This window comes from Papaver somniferum, chromosome 6 (assembly GCF_003573695.1).
Source record: "Papaver somniferum cultivar HN1 chromosome 6, ASM357369v1, whole genome shotgun sequence".
NCBI lineage: Eukaryota > Viridiplantae > Streptophyta > Magnoliopsida > Ranunculales > Papaveraceae > Papaver > Papaver somniferum.
Genome location: NC_039363.1, coordinates 101,517,886 through 101,524,166, shown reverse-complemented (window position 1 = coordinate 101,524,166; position 6,281 = coordinate 101,517,886).

Sequence of the window (6,281 nt, the reverse complement as noted above, 5' to 3'; positions counted from 1 at the left end):
GCCTCACTACGCAACAATTAGGCATTTTCATTCTTCTCATATCTTAGTTATCAAATTCTCCATTAGTTAAAGCATATTAGTGTAAACTCCATTCTCTTAACAAAAACCAATGGGATTCATTTTCCAAAGCAAGGTTCAAAACCCAAAAAAAAAAAAGACGATCAAAACGTCATCATTCAAAACAATAAATATGAGTACGACTCAGAAAAGGCCATCCAACAAGTTGTAGTTCCTTGAAAGCGTCATTTTGAGCCTCTACTGATACCTTTCATTCCTACTCTTCAAGTTTTGGATCGCCTGTTCCACCTTCTCAGATTCCACATCCAGGATATTCTCCTCTTCCAAGATGGCTTTCACAGCAGGAACGACATTTGCGATGATACCGGCTTGATCAACTTTGATAATATCAAGGCGCTGCCGCAGGCCACATTGAACTCCATTGATTCACAGGTAGATATCATGTCTTCCCACTTTTCAATAGTTGATTCAGCAACATCACGTATGTATGTACCTTCCATCTCGGAAATCATAGGTAGGGAACAGTTCACCGTGGTAACTAATGCAGACGAGCAGTGTCACACCACGTTCTTGGTTGTAATATGGCCGTACCTCCTCCATATTTTTGTATACAAGGGTATAAACTCCTTCCTCACTAGAAAACCACCAACAACCCGGTACCTAGAAGATAAACATCTCATGTGAACATCGAAAATCAAGTTTGCGTTGGGGTACTCGTAGGAGGAGATACCCAAATCAGCGTCTTTCAGATCAACGGCAGGTGTGTTCGATCTTGAAGGGATAGGAGTGGTTAAACCATCGTCGTCAACCACTGTTACACATGTCCTTGAAGGATACCTCTACAAAAGAAAGAAGAAAAGTTTTTGTTACCTATCGATCATGGAAAACAAATACATATTCACCAGTGAAAAATATACAGGTATGATCTTTTTGACTCGAATGATTCGGACAAGATAACCATCACGAGGCTCAGGGATTCGACCACTCTAAAAAGAAAAGAATGATTAAACGCCAAAAGAAGAAGAAGAATTACTACTTCAAAATCAAATAATATTGGAAATCATACCCTGGATACAAGCCGTTGGCGCTTAGCAGAAGAATCTGGCTGAGTCGAAGAAGATGATCCACTTTTGTCTGACATGATGAAAGGTTAGAGTTTCAGCAAGAAAATCTTTATCTCGGCACGATAACGGTGTTTTAGCTTCCCTGTATATATATATATATATACATGACAGAAACCCTAAAATGATACTGGATGACTGTAACAAGATTTATCCGATGAACGAGGATTCAAAACCAACCAAGTCATGCTTCTTGTTGAAACCCTAATTAAGAACCGGGAAAGGACTGTTGGATGGTCAAAAGAAGAATGTGTTCAACCCAATTCCAGGTCCTAGTCGGTATATCTGGAGAAAGCAAGACAGTTGTTTTCCCAAATTCAAAGCAGCGGCCACTTCCCTGCTACGAAAATGATGGGAGACCAACACAACAAGGAGCACTAGCTGCTGTAAGCAAATACAGGAGGACGAGCAAATAATAAAAAAAGGAAGACGACCCCCTTCTTTTTTATATACGCACAGCATTTTTGGAATTCGAGTGGAAGAGGGTTTCCTGTTGTACCATGCACGGATGAAGGCCGCTGAGCCAGCGGCGCCAACGCTCCATGGACGAACTAATAGTGCGCCAGTGCCACTCATACCTATTGCCAAAAGTCGATCAAGTATTCCCTGGTAATCCTCCCATGCCTTGCCTTTTCAATTTGTTCTCTCCTATCACCATCTATTGCTTCCCACGCAACAATGTCACTGTTACGTGATAAGCAGGGGACTTAATATTGATGGTGGTTTTCAGTTCAGGGTTATAATCGTAAAATCCTATATTTAGCGTTGTCATCCTGCAAAGGAATAAAGGTCATTTAAAAGTAATGAGTGTCCATGCCTCTTTTACTTACATATGTATTGAGCAATTCAACATATTTATGAAATTCACTCAGAATGGTGCGTGTAACAACAAATCCCAAATATTCTTTGAATTCTATTTTTTACCAGCATTATTCGCTAATGTTTGCCTAGTATTTTCCTACGCTATGTTCCCAGCCAAACTCTCAATATTAACATAACATGACGATTGAATATTCACTCTTAGCAGGGTAGCATGAATCTCCCGAAGTGCCAGTGTTGAGATCTGCATGGAGGTACTCACATAGGCTGCATCACTCTCTGACAAAGAGAATTTTGCATCGACGCGCTTTTAAGTTAGCTCGATCGAGCACACTTAAATTCCTTTAAGGAAAATCTAGATTGTTCACATCAGTCTCAAAAAAGATCTCGGCCACACAATTTGGCCGCGCGATTCGACAAGCCTAGGCTACTCCTGTCGGAACTAGGAAATCACCGTATTAACCACCGGACGGCCCACTAGTACCCTAGTCAATCAAGTCATAACTTACTCGTCCACAAGCGCTTCAAACGCCGACCCAGACATGGGTGTTTGCGCTGTATAAAACAAGCTCAAACAGGCTAAGACCGGCAAAAACGGTCTCAAAAAACCATCGCATCCGTACAACTTAGCTGGCCTAGTTGGATGGCTTAGATCGCATCTCGAGCGATCAAAGAGGTGCCAACGTGTTCACCATCGACCCAACTTCTACCATGGTCGATCGACCTGTCCGCGGCAAGTTCAGAGAGCATAAAATCTCTTGCCCAAAGTAGGGTGAACGCGCTGTTCGAAAAACCCTAAAATTGCTTTGCGGCAACATATTACCGCCGCAAAAAAATCACAACCATCCATCTTCGCCAGCTGATTTGAGTGGCTTAGATCTAATTTTAGATGGCCCAGGAGATGTCAACATGCTTACAGGAAACCCATCTTTGCACATGGTAGATCGACCTATTCGAACTAGCGCCTCAGTGTCTCGAATCGCTCGCCCAAAAGAGGATTGGTCGCGCGGCCCCTAAACCCTGAAATTGCGTCAACGGCAGTATATGACTACCGCAAATCATCTCGTCCATCCAACTTCGCCAGTCTAGTTGGATGGTGTAGATTTTTTTTTTATAAAACTAGCAAAGCATCATTGTGATCACCGGCCATCCCTCCTCCACAGGAAGCGATCGACCAAGTGACAGCTCGACCATAGGGTCCTCAAACGATTACCCAAAGATGGCCGGTCGTGCTAATTTTAAGATGCTCAATCCGTGACTAATTCGATCGAGCTCAAAAACAGCGATGCTTCTAACACATCGATTATTTTCAGCTGCTTATTCGGAAGCGATGCTTTACATGCATCGATTATAAGCAATGCTTTATAAATATCGGTTTTACAAGTAACTTATTATTTGACGTAAAATCACTATGTGCTGCTTTCAGCGACGAGTCCCATGACTCTATCCACTCGATACATCAAACATGTCACAAACTGGGGGATACTTACTGGGGTATTGGTCTGGCGGTTTACAGCGTGCGGCGTGCAACGCGCCCATTACGAGAACGTGTCAGGAAAGGACAAACGGTTAACAACAATGAGAGTAGTGGGTGAAGGTGTGACCACGTGGTGATCGCCACCTCTTACACAAACCCACTACTCCACTACTTAATCTTCTCCACTTCCTACGAGATCAGGGTTGCACTCAAATGACTTGTATAAATAGGTTTTCAACCTATTTCGACAATAACAATACAAGTGTTATAAACACAAGTAACTAGAAACCGTTTTCTGATACAAGTCATAAAACAGCCACACCTTCATAATTCAACATTCTGATCTCAAACACCTTCTCCGCTTCTCTCCTAAGATCAACCCTTCTCCTTCACCTTGTGACCGAATTGAATTTGGAACGACCATTTCTTGGTTTAGGCCAGAGTCTTACAGATTGATCTCTCGAATCTAAAAGTACTCCCGTGCAGTGCATTTTTTTAGGGTTTGAGTTCGCTTCTCATCAACACACCCCAAATTTACCAAAAACAGCAGAATCATTTTTTACCCTCAAAACAAACGTATAGACGCATTTGTTGGTCTTAACCTTATTGTTGCATATTTACATCTAACCTTATCCTCAACAAGAATTATAAAGGCACTGTGGCGTCATATCCTTCCATAAACAACTTCATCTTCACTTAAGACATGATGACTGAAGAAGGTCACAATAGAGCCTTGTACGTGACCGCTTATGTCAAAGTTTTTAGAATTCAAGAGAGCTCATGTCGACATGGGTGTCACTACCAACATCATAACCCTTAAGACGCTCAAAGCTTCTAAGGTTCCACGAAACAAGATTGTGTATCATCCCTTTGTAATAAAATATTGTGAAGGAAATCGTGCTAGTACATATGGGTATGTTCATCTGGATTTGAAGGTAGGACCCATCCAGTCAAGAGTGAAATTTCATGTGATCGAGAAAGAATCTGAGTACCAAATAATATTTGGAGGGACATGGATTTATGAAAACAAAGTCATTCCTTCGACCTACCACAAATACATGAAGACGGTTTTAAACGATAAGATCATTCACATTGCAGCAACACCATTTCTGTATGCCCCTGTCTCACTCGCAGTTTATGGTATCTACTAAAGTGTTTATGAGAAGGAGAGGGTACCAAGTACACCACCAAATTTTTCGTTCGGAAACATGTATGGACAAAATCTAATACTGACGCAAATAGACCAACTTAATGATCCTTGAGAATATATATATAGAGTTTATATCTATATCTCTTCTCAATTAGAAAGTATAGACTATTGAGCCCGTGAACCTGATTGTTAAGAGGAGGACTTGGACGATCCCAAAATCAATTATTTGGATCCATAGAAAGTATATCTATGGATGATTAATTTAGTTGTATCCAAATAATTCAAACGGTTCGTGAACCGTATAGGTGGTTCACAAGTCAGGGTGCAATGGTTCGTGAACCGGGTTCACCATACCCTACTCGGCTCGTGAACTCAGATGGACACGGTTCATGAACTGGGTTCGCCAACTTCTTATCCTTTTATACCAACATCAAAAATTCATATCACTACGGTTCGTGAACAGTCCCCTTCTGAACTTAGGTTTGCGAAAAGTTTCGTCAACCTTACTTTATTTCAGAAACTCAAATATCTATGGTTTGCGAATTGGTTCGCTAACCTACCATGAGTTGAAATATCAGAAATTTTGAATTTATCTCTTTTGATGTTTGAAACATTCCGAAACGATGAAATCATTGCTTAGGCTATATTCAAATTGATCCACAAACTAATTCTTGAACAATAAATTATTTCGAACTAATTTTTGTCAAGGGCCTTTAAACATCCAATCCTTGAGTCATATTTCGGTATGTTTAACAAGACAAGCTTGACCTGAAGTTTCTTCTTTACAATAAATATACTAGAAGTCATACGAAACCGTCTCATAAGATAGAAGGGTAAGATAGTTATTAAAATAGAATGGTTCAGTCTTCACATACCTTTTTGATGAAGTTCTTCAAATGTCTTCGTCAATCTTCAGTCTTCGAGAGTGATGTCTGATACTCAACTACCAAATTCTAACCTAGTCTGATACTTGACTTAATAGACTAGAAATCAAGATATAATTTTGTTCAAATAACATTGAAAACAAGCTTGAGATAGAAAAACTTGTGGGTTCAACCGAGCATATTGCTCTAATAGTTTGGTTAATACTCACCTGAGACAGTTCGCTTCATTTGAGTACGCTGGACAAGGCAGATAAGGGAGCACATTCTTCAAATGATGGGACTAATCTATAAGTCTATAAGCTTCGTGATTTAGCCATGTTTCCACTTGAAAACTATATGGTGCAATGAGCAATAAATTCTCTTCCAAAATTGTATGAAGCGTATAAAATAGAACTACAATACTTGTGATAGAATTGCATATGAGGAAGAAGATGGGTATTGACATGAAACACCTATGCAATTCGATACACCATTCGACTGCAAATAATAATTTAGAGAATAAAAGCAAGGTTCAACTAGGTCTCATCAATGTTTGTTTTTATAAGTAGAGAGGTTATATCGGGAAGAACTGGCTGAAACATCTACGATGGATAAAAAGGATTAAACCGAGAATTCAGGAACAAAAGTAAACTAATGGCCAAGTAATAAAGTAGAAGTAAGTTGATGGATGTAAAGTGTTGGTTGTGCATGCGTTTTGTTTTTCCTAGTATTTTTGCTTGTGAAAAATTTGGTAAGACAAACATGTTTTGAATTTGTAGATTAAGCTCTATATAATATGTCATGTGCAAGTTTTCATCCCACTGATAAGTATG